Raw genomic sequence first — 13983 nt, 5'->3', positions numbered from 1 at the left:
AGAGTGCAGGGCGGGGGCGTGCGAGTTTTGTACTTTTCGGTGCGAGAGAGCTAAAGCTCCTCTCTGTCTGTGCGCGATAAAATTCTAAAATCCCTGCTAGCGAGAGCATTAGCCATCGCAGTCCTCCTTTTGTGCGCGCGGGCGATACAGTATGTGAGCCGGTATGAAGAATCCAAGCGCGAGAGATGTTTGAAAACCTGCTTTTATAATATCCGGAGAGGATAATTCGCGTCGTTCCCGGAATCTGCATAACCGCTCCGAATGGATAGAGAGGGAGATATTATACGTCCGTGTATGAGTACACATCATAATATCGGCTCAAGTAGGTTATATGCAGCGCTTGTTGTGCGAAGGAAAATCGTTTTAAATACTGCGTGTTAATTTTCCGCCGTTCTATGCGCCCAAGCGAGTTCATTATGCACGTGATGTTTGCCTAACCGAGTGTAAAATCATCTCTCTCGAGAAAGAGAGTCCCAGAATGCGATGTGAAAGCCGAGTACATAACCGCGTGATTTTGAAAATAATCAATTACCTTCGACTGTGGTACACTTAGCCGTTCTCTCCAATTAAAAAAGCCTTCGTTATTCGTCTCTTTTCCAGCAGCTTTCCCCCATTAACCATTTTCATTTATAAAAACACGCACCTACACACAGCGATGTCAATTGACCGTGAGGCAGCTTATTTGTCTTCCTGAAAAAAAGGCCTGATGGGGGGCGAGACACACAAGACGATAGAGAGATAGCGCGAGAGCTGACGTCATGGCTTCGAAGAACATTATAAGCCAGGCTCACACGACGACAGCTGTTTCTGTACGGTCGTATAGCGTCGTAGCCTAGCAACGTGTTTTATATATATATATATATATATATATATATATATATATATATATATATATATATATATATATATATATATATATATATATATATATATATATATATATATTTCTCTCCTATACAAACGCGTGTAAGAGTGTACGTGTGCATATTATGCCCTTGAGTTTTCATCGAGAATAAAAAGAATTACACGCATACCTCGGCGTCTCTGACCGAATGAAACGCGTGCACGGACGAGAATAGGAAATTTGCTCGTTTTTTGTCGAAATCAAACACATCCGACATCGTAAAGTCGCTTTCCGTCGACCGTAAATTTTATTAGCGCAGATAAGCCCGCAATCAGAGAGGGACACACACACCGTATACAAGTAGGAACTCGATCTAGGTCGACGAGCGGATTTACGGGAAATGCGCAGAAAAAACGCCGATTCGGCGGATAGTCCGAGTAAAGCTCTTGCGGCTCGCAAAGGTCGGCGGCGTGCAGTCGCGCTGATTTGACCTCCATGACCAGCATTCGCAGCGAGATAATCGAGTTATTCCATTGAGCGATCACTCGCTTCATTAACAGCCGAAGCGCGAAAATATATGACGTATATTTTGCTGGAATATTTTTTCTGTCCAAACGCGTCTCTCGTCAAAAATGTACAAGTGGAGCGGAAGAGCTTTCTGTGCCGGCCGCTAATTGTTTTCGATATTTATCGGCTGACGTAAACGAGCTTTTCGCCCATTTGTCGCAAAGTTTCGCTCGCGCGCGACAAACTACCGCTATATAGCGTTGTTGGGAACTAAATTGCTCGACGAAGTCGTTTCTACGGGATTATTCAGTCCGCGCTGGAATAATTAAAATTTATGGGAGTTGCGGACCCTCTTCGCTCTTATAATAGTTATCCACGTGCGAACGCCTACACTTTCGCTGTGATATTTATAGGCATCGTAAAAACGTATCAATCACGGCGTGACAATTAAGTTGAAAAAGAAAGCGTAACGACGATCTGTTCCATCGAAACAATTTACACAGCCGAACGGGCGAAAGCTCGGATAAAAAGCTTAGCCGAAATCGCAAAATCATTAAGCGAACCGCGCTAATTGGCTCCAACGTGCCTGTGCGTTACCTTAACGAGCGTCGCCTGCCATGTAGTAGGTATTAAAATGTCCGGATAGCTTTGCGCATCTGCTTCGTGAGTATATCGCGGAAACGTATAATCACATTTTTAATCCTATAGAGAAAATAACTATACATTGAGAGCTTGCGGGTATAACATATGAAATATTCTACGGCTGCATTTCTTCAAGCAGAAGACGTATTGAGTGCGAGCTGAAAGAAAGGTCGGTAATTAAGGACATTCGTTGCGGGTCATTAAAAAACAAAGCCTCGTTGGACGGCCGATCGTTCACTCCGCTCTTGTCATCGCTGCTGCGGAGTGACATTTTTGTTCTGCGAATAATCTCCATTATAGTGTCGTTCGTGAAAGCTCAAAGCATGTACGGTGTGGCCCTGGTAGAAACGGTATCCAAGTTATTTGGAACTTCTGAGGTTGTCAATCTCAGAACTTGGTAGTTTTCTTCCGAAGATAGTTGGCGAAATAACACGACACAGGTTCACGTGGTTAATGGCGATTCGAGGTTAGAATTGAAAAATCATTACTAGCAGGCTTGTATTCGAGTTTTATTTTAATGAAAGTATATAGAATAATGATTTGCATGCGAAAAATCATCCGAAAAATTTCGAGCGACCGGGGACTCGAACCCGAGCCCTGCACAAGGGTAGCCGCGCGCCTTAGCCAACCGAGCCAAGTAAACGTTGTCATTTGACCAACTATCTTGGGCATTACTTTTCAAAAACAGCTCGATCTAAGAACTGCCAAATAACTAGGATAAAAAGCGTTGTACATCTTGTAACAAGAACTGACAAAGAAAACTACCAAGTTCTTAGCTTTTTCACCATTTTAAATCGGCCAATTTCTACCAGGGGGGTGTTGACGGTTTATACGTTCTCGTGATTTTTCATTCATCAAATTATTATATTGACTTCGTATCCTTATAACCCGCCGGAAAAGTGTCAAAAATCGTGCGAACCGCATATCAGCATTTATAAAAACGCCGCACGCTTGACTCCATTAAACACACATGTGGCATTTAATCGACGGCACTTCCGGATGCGATTAGCTCGAGCGCGCGGTTGCCGGCAAGTGTGTTATAAATACCGGCATGTCGTGCGCGCTCGCGCGTCGGCGCATCAAACGCGCGTGCTTTTATATATTCATCAATGAAAGGCGCGTCCGATCGCGTGACGCAATTTCCACCGCCTCCTTCTCGCACTTTTACGTGTATACGTATAGGAGTCGCGCGCCGTGTGTCGGCCATACCAGAGCTGAGAGCGACTGTGTAATTATATCGTATAGGCGATATCGCAGGCGTGGGAGGATTTTCACTATACGGAGAGCATTTTATTTTACACGCGAAAGGTTTCCATATAACGGAATCTCGTTACCGCGGCGCATATACGCTTTTACGGCTTTTTATACGACGCTGCAGCAGCGCCGTAATAAAGTTTTGGCTCCAGCACGGACAGGATGTATTCTACTCGCGATTGATTTTCAATAATATAATGGTAAAAAGTACTGTACGTACTTCGGTTTAATTTTCTAGTACACAAGCGTCACCATCGCAGCGTGCGATTTCAATCAATCCCAAAAACAAGAGGAGATAGCCTTCATTGTGTTATTAGTCGTTGTCGGCACCGCAACCGCAAATGCAGGTCGATATCGGACCGCTGAGCTGACCTAACCCGCCACCGCTGCGTTTATGTGTGTCTGTGTGCGATGCATCTGTGCCATCCCCGTATATATGTCCGGGTCGAAGTGATCTGTTGTCGAGCTGCAACCAGCCAGAAATTTCAGGCTGGCCAACTTTTTCCGAGCTTTTATTCGACTGGCTGCGCGCTGCCGCGGCTGTTGTGCTTTTTTGGCGTGTTTGCGAGAAACTTTTTAACACCGCGAGCATAACTGGTAGCCAAACGAGATAAACGCTTTTTCACATACAGCGCGGTGGCAGTTGATTGAAGCCCTTCTGTCCTCGGATTCGAATCATAAATCAGATCTAGCCCTTATTGGAGCAGTTCCGCATTCTGCGAAAAAAACCGAGTCTCTCGAACCTATAAATAGTTCGAAGCATCGGCAGTCGTCTGCTCTCTCTTAGGCACGCGCGAATTCCATTCAATGTCGCGGCGATAAGTTGGCCGGCGGCTCTCTTCTCTCTCTCTCTCTCTCTCTCTCTCTTTCTCTCCGATCGACGGAATTGTCCGCTTTACCGTTACATGCAGCCGATCGCATGCGTGCCGGCAAATGCCTCGTCGTCTCTCGATGCCTGAACTTTTCGCCTTGTAGGGAATTTCGGCGGTTTTAATTGGCGAAAAAAGGCTAATTGGATCAATCAGTCGCCAGTGGCTGCTTTTTTTCACACTGTACACTGCGCGAGTCTCGTAATTTCTCGTGTCTAGGCGGGTGTCTCTCTCTCTCTCTCTCTCTCTCTCTCTATCTCTATCTCTCTCTCTCTCTCTCTCTCTCTCTCTCTCTCTCTCTCTCTCTCTCTCTCTCTCTCTCTCTCTCTCTCTCTCTCTCTCTCTCTCTCTCTCTCTCTCTCTCTCTCTCTCTCTCTCTCTCTCTCTCTCTCTCTCTCTCTGACGGCTCTCGAAAATATATAGGAATGCGGAATCGTCAGAATTTTTCGACACACTTTGCCGGTTTTTCGAGTCTGCTGTAAATATATTTACGGCTTCTTTTTTCTCTTCGACGCTTGCACTTAATGTACGTTTCAATCAAGATTACTCTCGTGTGCGCGCGCTCGCGAGCGACACTTTTTACCTCGATTTTTATTGGCTTTTAATCGAACTTTCGCGAGTTTTTAACATCGTAGATCCGAGAGAGCCGCGATTTTCTTTTTCTCCCAATCGATTACCGCGGCAATATAGATTCATTGCCGACTATCGATCACTCGCGTTAATGTCTCTATTTTTCAAAGCGAGTCTCGCTCAGGTGCTTCCCTCTTACCAGAAATTTTGCGCAAACCGCACGTGTATAAAAGCGAAAAACAAAAAGCACTGCTAATTGGCCATCCTCGCAGCTTTTTAAAGTGCAGAGGTCTCGCCGGAGATGAGCGAGAGAGAGAAAAAAATAACGAGCGGCAGACGCATCGAATCAGAACGATCGGCATTAATCGTCGCGCGCGCGAGGCTCCTTCGTCGTTATTATACTTTCTCGCGCGTGTGGAGCGATTTATATCAGCCCCGCGCTGGGCTGCATGCATTATACGCGTCCAGCGCCGGTTGAAAATTAATCACGTGCGCTTTTCGCAACGAGCGAGAACGTAATAATTTGCGATCATTACGAGAGCGAGAGAGACAGAGAGAGAGAGAGAGAGAGAGAGAGCGAGAGAGAGAGAGAGAGAGAGAGAGAGAGAGAGAGAGAGAGAGAGAGAGAGAGACAGAGAGGAGCGACCGACTCCTGCGCGTGCGTGTATAGTAGTCGAATAAAACGATACAGTCTAAGGTCAGGCCGAAAAAGCGCACACGTTCACAGGCGGTTCGCGCGAACAATGCGTCCGTACGCACGACGACGGCGACTATTAAAAAGTCGTCGAAGCACTGGACTGCTTTTGTTTTCAGAATCGCGGCGCAGACCGGTAATTATCTCGACAATAGGAAGAGAACCGGTGGTGTTATAACAGCGAAAAAATTCGAACAACAGAAAGTGTAAAAACTCACGCAAGCGCCAAGGTCGCAGGAAGCTTCTGCGTCCGTTATGAAACGCGAGGTAGGGAAGAGAGAAAAAAATATCGCGGCTTAGGTGTCGCTGCATTGTGTATGATTAACCGAGACAAATGTTTGCGCCGGACTGTACAAATCTACGACTCGGAATTCGACGGTAGCGTACACGATGGCGGAAAAATGTTACATGTTTATAAGCGATCGCTTTACACATACACACGCGCGCATACAGGGCGCCGCTGGCATATTATTGTAATTAACGGAGTTTTTCCGTTGCGTAAGTCACGCTACGCAGTGTCTCAAATTATGTTGATTCGTTGAAAAGTTTGTTGTATAGTGATGGATGGATAGGTGTTGCGCGGCGACGATACACACGCATGCGTCAAACGTTTAAATTCTTGCAACTTCGGTAGAAGCCTTATCTCAACTCCATACCGTACGAATTTTACGACACACTAACCACGTGCTTTAACGCGCACTTCAGCGACGATAAAATCCCCCAAACGGCATCGTCGCGCGAATGCTTCAGTGAAATCTCCGAATAAAAGGGTAATACTCGAAGCAGTCCAAGAGATGCGCGCCTCGTCAATACGAAATCCTCTTCTCCGAGCAATCTCCAGCTCAGCACCTTTCGCCTTACTCCGCAGAACTCGTTTATATACATATAGCGAGAGATGCACAATTCTCGAGTGCAGTGTATAGAGCCGCTCTCGTCAAAATTGCATCCTTGCGCGCGCGCGCGCGTTCGCCGCGGTTTATTATTGCATTCGAAAGTATATAAGAGAGTAGAAATTCCCTCTGCGCTCCCCTTTTTCCTACTCCACTCGCGATCTCGCACGTGAAAGCTGTACTGCTGCATCTCCTGTTGTATAGGCACACTATATATACTGCCTCCCCTCATTCATGAATTTTTTTCATATCGCATCCTCGTGTATAACCTCCTACAGCGTCCCATTTTCTTCGGCCGGCGTCGAAGCTCGTATATACCGCTGGCCAAGCGCGGCTTCGTATATTCGTTATTTCAAACCCACGCGAAATTCACCTGCCGATGCATTATACAGAGCGGAGATTTCTTATCGCTCGCGGTTTTTGCCGATGTGTTCGATGTAGACGCGAAAAGTAGGCTACGGCACATCCGCGAAAGCCGCCGATGGTAGTTTTCGGAGCTAGTGTGTGTACGTAGTCGACTTTCACTGCGGCATAAGCGCCTTTGCAAATAGTTGTAGAAAAATCTGCGTGAATGGCCGCGCTAACGGGATTTAACTCGGGCCGGCGGTCTGTGCACTTTATAACCGCCGGGCGCCGAAGTCAAAGTTGAACTTTCACCCTTCATCTATTTTTACACCCATTGTCTTCCGTCGGGCTTTCCTCCTCCTCCTCGTTTATTATTCCGCTGAAACTCGGGGAGAAGACCTATACACTGTCGCGCACATTTTTACAGAAACGACGCGCTCTTGCCTCGAGTGACCCTTAAAAGCCTGCGCGTGAGATATATAAAAGCTTTCCGTGAAAAATCTCGAAAACAGTTCTCGTGCGCGGAGGAAGAGAATATGAGGGAAAAAAAACGGGTCACCGTGCGGCGATCCATTTTCCGGCAGTTTTCCATTTAGCGTACAAACGAGGCCGTAAATTGGCCGGCTTTTTACGCGCGCGATAATATCAATTTTTGCCCTAGCCGTAAATTTCTCGGAAAAGCGCGGGGGTCTCGCGCGATAAAAAAGAAGCGAGAACTTTTTTTCCCTTGGTATAAGGTTATATGTAAGCGCGTCTTATAACGTCGGATTTTCGAATAATAAAGTCAGCGTTTTCAAATTTTCAAATTTCTGCGCAACTGTATACACAGCCTCAAAAGGTCAGCTAAATTTGACATTTGCGACTGCTTCACGTATACAAAAATAAAACTCGAGGTCTCTTATCACGCCTTCTCTACTTATCGCCAGCAGCCTTGCAATCGCGTATCTCTCTAATCAAATAGATTATATTCGCAAGGCAAACATCAGCTTTGATTGAGGTACAACACACGCGGCTTCAAAAAGACGACTCGACGAATATCTTCCGATCATCGCCTCTAATCAGCGCATCGTGAAAGTCATCAGTCTTATATAAATCACAACCTGTATACTCGCAACAATGTGCCTAAAGCTGCCAAAATCCCCTCTCCCAAGCTTCTTTTTCTCCGCGACGCAAATAGGATTCCGCGTACATATCAGAGCGTCGTTGCGAGTCGATCCCGGCTATAACGAGATATTCACCGGTTACGCCGCTTCGGCGTCTACTTCGTCACTTCTTCTCGGAGTTTGCTTTTGTTTCGCCGTCGCGTGCGCGTATATAGTGAGAGGAAGGCTTTTCAAGTTGACTCGCGGAGAGTTCAGTGTCAGTGCGCGACGACTACTCGCTCGCGAGTGTCAGTGTGTGGCTACATACGTGTCTTTATGACATAACGAGTGGCGCTGCCGCCGCTGATCGAACCGAAACCTCGCGAACAGCTGAACGGTGACGCGAGCGATTGAATACGACGAGTCGTCGGGTTGCTACTTCTTATATCATCGAATCACAGTTTTTTGGATAGCTATACTATATATGCTTGGGAGCTTGCGCAATATTGGCTCTCTCGCTGATCCCTCAAAGAGTTTCCCGCGTGTAGGGGCGGAGCAAAGGTGCACTTTATATGCGCGCGGTTTCATAAACTTATCTGTATGACTCGGCGCATGTATAGAGTGATCTATCTATATTACATACCTCAGCTGCACGTGTGCTATAATTTTATGAAAGTTTTCAGTGAATATATGACACGCGAGCTTTTGCGCATAGCAGCAGCGCCGAAGGCACATACGTCAACCTTATATTCTTTTCATTAAATAAAAGCGGCCGGAATCGCTAGAATAGTTGAAAACTCGCAGAGAGCAACTATTCGAGCTATTCTCCGTTAAACCTCGATTAACTCGCTCACGTCCTCGGCTCTGAATTCGAAACTTTTTTAATTTCGCACTATACATTTATAAAGGCACATTCTTCTCTCTTGGCACATGAAATCCAAAAATATCACACATAGTAGAGTGTCGGGAAACCGTTAGCCTCCGCATCGGACAGAAAGTAACGACGCGCGTGAACTTGACTCACGCGCGGCCGTCCTTCTAATCTTCCTCTTCTTCCCTTCATCCTCTCGATCGAGCCAACGCTTCCAAGCACGAATTCGTTGCGCTTGTACAGAGCTTTCGGATTGCGAAATCGCGCGACGAAGGAAAAGTTGATCTCGAGCGCGAAAACCGGTAGACTTATGTCTCGACGAATAAAGTACAGTTGCTGCGTGTGTCTCTCGTATCGCGCGGGGGAAAAATTTTGCTTAGAAAGTTTTTGGAACATAATTTCACGCGGTGAAAGAACTGGCGCTCGGGGTGTGTCTGTGGGGAATTTTTTTCGGTGAACAACAAATCAAACCCATAAGTGCAACGGTGCATTTCACGCGCGCGAATTTAACAGGTTAAAATCAACGAATGTAATTACAAAGCTTGCGTATAACGACGTTTTCGCGCCATTGTTTCGAGAAATGCGTTGCTCGTAATAAAAGGCGCGAGAAAGTTTTCCTTGAGCGAGCGCGGACCGATCGGGCCGTTAAAATTAATGGTCTTTTCCTTGTGTAAATAGTATAACGGCCGCGAAAGGTGTGTTATTAGATTTCGAGGTTTCTTTTGTCCAGCTGTGACTGACTTTTATCGTATACGCGTGCGATTTAAAAGCGTTTTCTCGAAGGTTGTTTTGCCGACACTTTGCACTGGATACTCGGATTATACAAAAAACAATAGTATCCAAAGTGCAGTATGGAATGGGGGCAGATGTGTTGCTTTCAATTTCCTCTGAAATACGCTCAAGAAGCGCGAGGATAAACAAAGCGAAATAAGCGCAATTATCCATCGCAGGCGAACGCGATAAGAAAACGAGAATAGGCCTCGCAACAGTCTGGCTCTGAAATTCAACTCCGGCAGATAAAGCTTCGGTTGAATCGAGTCGATGGCGCGGCGTCGGTGCGCCGGAAGCAGCTCACACGCGAAGGATGCGCGCCTCTGTCGCGCATCGATTTTCTTCGTTTGTCTCGCGCGTGCACGTATATTATACGGCTGCTGTGCGCATCAGAGAGTCGCCGTCGCCGAAGAGGCTAATAATAACGTCGCCAGTGTGAGACAGACGGAGGAAAAAGGCTGTCAGTCTCGCGCTCGGCATTCGGCCAGACGCGGATTTCGCTCTCCTCTTGGCGCTTTGTGTCTGACGCGTTGCCTTATCCTTCTTCTTTCTCGTATATTATGCGGCGCATAAAGTGCACTGATGCTTTTTTCCCCAACGAAACGTATTGTATGGATCACAATCCTCGGCGCAAGTTTAGAGAGCCCCGAAACCTGTTGATTCGGGATCGAGTCCAAGAGCTCGAAGGCCGTATGCGCTCGCGGGCCTTCGTTTCATTCGATTAAGCGCAATAATCTGCGCTTCGCTTTTTGGCGAGTAGTGCACGACGAGTGTATATACACACACACAGTTAGTGTGGAGGGGCTTGACCGCAGCGCGTGCGGTTAACGCTCCGAGCGAACTGATGAGTTGTCTCTCGAACTGATATAGTTATGGTTCGTGTGCGTGCGCGTGTTGATTTCGACTTCTGATCGAAGCAAATGATTATTGTTATTACAAGTAACGTAAATAGGATATACTGTTCCGACAAATTACTGCCCTCGCAGAGAAAAAAATTAATGCGAACAAATTGACTTACAAAGCAAACGCCCCGAGAAACCGAGAGAGAGAGTCCAATTAGCCTTTAAGTCTAGCTTACATCGGCCGTAAAATATTCGCGTTATATACATGCATACGACATGAAACGCTCGAGGGCACAGAAACACATACTAACGTTTTCTCTCTTTTTTCTTTGTTTCAGGTAAGTGTCCGCCGAGCCTCCTGAACAAACCATACGCTCAGCGGCTTATTTATCATCGATAAAGCTTGGTACGAGCGACTCAAACGGTATTCCACACACATTTCATTTGCTCCATATGCGCACGCAGCCGCGAGTCCAGGACTGTCCCATATTCTCCTCTCGAAACTCGTCCCACTTCCCGATACATCAACCGTATATACACAGCAGCATCTTTCCCCAATTAATTTCAACGGAGTAGTATAGCTGGCCCTGCAATTTTCACGTGACATCGCGCGAAAGAGAGGGGGACGGACAAAAGTTGTATCCCCGGAAGGCTGACCCGTATTTCCCCGCGAGCCCTCGAGAAAAAACGTCGTCTCCGCCGCCGCCGCCGCCGCCGCCGCCGTTGATGACGATGGTGTGTAAAGGAGAGGGAGAAAAGCCAGAGCAAGCGAGGGAGTGCAATATGCACTTCTTCCACACGGTAGATATACCTGCGCGCAGCGATAGGGGAATGCCTGGTATGCGGCTTGCGGACAACTGGTTCTTTCTCCTCTCCTCTCTCTCCTCTTCTCCGCGTTTCGCGCGCCCCCTGAAAGTCTCGCTACTCACGCGGCCTCAAGAGTCAGCTGGAGCGAGAGGTTTTAGTTGGACTTTTCTTGGCCTGCGCCGAGTGTGTATAGGCTCTCTCTCTCTCTCTCTCTCTCTCTCTCTCTCTCTCTCTCTCTCTCTCTCTCACGCGCGCGCGCGCTTATTAGTTTTTGCGCCTAGCGTGCACACGCGTGGATTCACAGCTGTTTCCGTTGCAGCGCTCTTATATTGAAATTTTGTATTATCGTATACGTGTGCTGCTCATGAGGAATTTAGCGATGCTGCGAGCGAGTCGTGCTTTTCCTAGAGGAGTGTGAGCAGGTAACGTACTTTTGTCTTACATACGCGTGTACACCTCGGGTATATTACATCGAATCTCAAGGCCCCGGTAACCGAATCTTCTCGCGAGTGGAGGAGGGCAAAACAATTGAATTTCCGCTAGATTCTCCTCAACTGCGTTTTCATGTCCGTCTATAACTCGAAGACAAAGTCCCTCGTGGCAGAAGTGAAAAGCGTCGTCTTTCTATGCATCAAACGCTCGTCGAGAGCAGCGCGACGATGATAAAAAGCCTGCCGGCGTTCTCTCCTCATCAAGAAAAGTGCCGAGATGAGTCCTCCTCTCGCGAGCCGCGACGTTTAAAGGAAATGAGGCGCCGTCTTTTTTTCGCCTCTCGAGGTACACTCTCCGCCGAATTATCGTCCTATATAGTGCACTCGTCTGATCGCTGTGTTCAACGGGTTCTCTCTCGCGGTATGAGCTTTTGTTTATGCTCTCGCGTTTCCGGAGGGCAAAATATTGATCATTGCGTTGCACCGGAGTGATGCAGTTTCAAATATTAGTCGTCCGCTATTTCACAATTCGGTAAGCTCAAAGACGCGCCAATCCCTTCTCGCCAATATTACCTTCGGCATCGGAGAAACAGAGAGAGGAAAAAAGGTGCAGGCGCTCTCCGCATCGGAATCGAATTTCAGCGAGATTCATTGTGTTACGCGCTCTGTATCGCGTTTCTCGCGGCCGACATCGATCCGACAGCGGAGATCGAGATAGATAGATCAGGCTCGCGTGCGATGCGATGGATCGTCGACGAGGATTTTCCGCGCGAGAGACACCGGCCGACCGCGAATTGCGTTACCCGCACACATAACGCTATAACCTCGTGTCTCGGGTCTTTTCCGCTCGTGCGGTGCACTTGACTTGCTCAAGTGAATTTTCGTAATTCATCGTCGAGGATCAAGCACAGAAACCTCGTGCGTATAACGTATCACAAGTTTTTCGCAACGGAAACGAGATGCTCCGCCTCATATCCATTACGCCCATTGTGCAAAAGGCTTCTATGTTTATAGCTCTCTTGCATAAAGGAAAGTTTTATTCTTACCCACTCACGTGCTTGCCGTATGCGTATACATCGCGAGAGAGAGAGAGAGAGAGAGAGAGAGAGAGAGAGAGAGAGAGAGAGGAGATGGCTGAATGAATCTCGCTTTGAGAGCTATTAGTTATGAGATTAGATTTCAAGCGCATGATTTATAATACCAGCTCTATATGCAATCGCTGTAATACCGCGTAGGTATACTGCTCGGAGATTTATTTGTTCTTCTTTAGCAGCTCGGAAAAATCGGCTCATTCCTCGATCATATCCGCACACACATCTAAAAATCGTACATAAAGTATAAATTCCGAAAACGCGACGATCCAGATACTCGCTTATCTCTCCGGCGCGCGTCATCCGCATTCCACTGAGAAAATCCGCGATTGATCCGCTCGCTTGAGAGCTCGCGACTGACTTTCTCGCGAGGATTTTCCCCTGTCCGTATTATACACACGAGTTGCGCGCAGGACCGGCATCAGGATACGCGTCGCTAATAGAGCGGAACATCGCGAGCACATCGGGATCCTTCTTCAGGCGGAACTGCTTTACAGCCGCGCGCGCGCGCGATTGTATACTTGGATGTGTTGCAGCGGCGGGAAGAAAGTCGCGCGAGCCAAGCGCGGCCTTGAGCTACGACGGCTGATTAATGGCTCGCGATTTATCTCTGCTTCGATTCGGAGGGAAATTGAAGGACGTTGGCAGTGCTTTTTTAACTATTTGTTCTCCAGTGTTGGTTCTACATTTCTCGAAAATTACACATATACTACATTTCTCCGCTGAGCATAGAGGTACACGTCCTGCGCGCTCGGGCATCGAACCACTATCCGGCGAGAATTTTCTCCCTCTCTCTCTCTCTCTCTCTCAGTCAGCTCGGGCAGGATTAACATAAAAGAAATTTCGACACGGGCTCGCACGCAGGTTCTGCTCTCCTTCGAGTACATAGATAAAGAATGTAACAAGTGCACGTAGGCTCTGTATCAATGAGAGCAGTGCTCGTGAGGTGCTATTAATGGAGGTCGTGACGTCAAAAAGAGCCGCGAAGCAGGAGAGGAGCTGATTCGAGGGCGTTTCCGTTTCTCTCTCTCTCTCTCTCTCGCGTCGCTGATTTCTCGGCACGTGTCGCGAGAGTGAAAGCCGGATATGCGGAGAGAGAAGTCGCGCGTTACACATCTCGCGCTTATTATCGCGGATCGTCCCTTCTTCAGAACAGCGATATCGCATTCTTCGACTCTTGCACTTTCCAAACTAGCGCCGGCGATTTTTGGGTCTTATTATACACACACTAACTAATTGTTAGAAAGCGTCTATCGATGCAGGTGCAGAGTGGGACATCAGCGCTATCAGCTGCTGTACTAATTGATTGTAATCGCGGACGACGCTCTCGGATTGCTTTTAGAAAGCGGTCATGAAAACCCGACGACGTAGCTGCAGTTTTTCAATCGGCGCGGCAAACACATACACACCGGATCGATTACCGGCCCAGCCTTTTCGAGATTTCCGCGGGAGGGAGTCGTGCGAGCGCGACTG

At 47.5% G+C, this 13983-nt stretch overlaps 1 protein-coding gene across 37 annotated transcripts in view; it reads left to right on the top strand.

Annotated features, from left to right (window-relative positions):
* Nucleotides 1–13983, top strand: part of LOC100123149 (protein alan shepard) — a 55087-nt gene that overhangs the window by 25716 nt on the left and 15388 nt on the right. The gene's annotated exons all lie outside the window — the stretch shown is intronic.

Source organism: Nasonia vitripennis, chromosome 2 (assembly GCF_009193385.2).
Source record: "Nasonia vitripennis strain AsymCx chromosome 2, Nvit_psr_1.1, whole genome shotgun sequence".
Classification (NCBI taxonomy): domain Eukaryota; kingdom Metazoa; phylum Arthropoda; class Insecta; order Hymenoptera; family Pteromalidae; genus Nasonia; species Nasonia vitripennis.
This window is presented reverse-complemented; position numbering and strand designations above follow the sequence as displayed.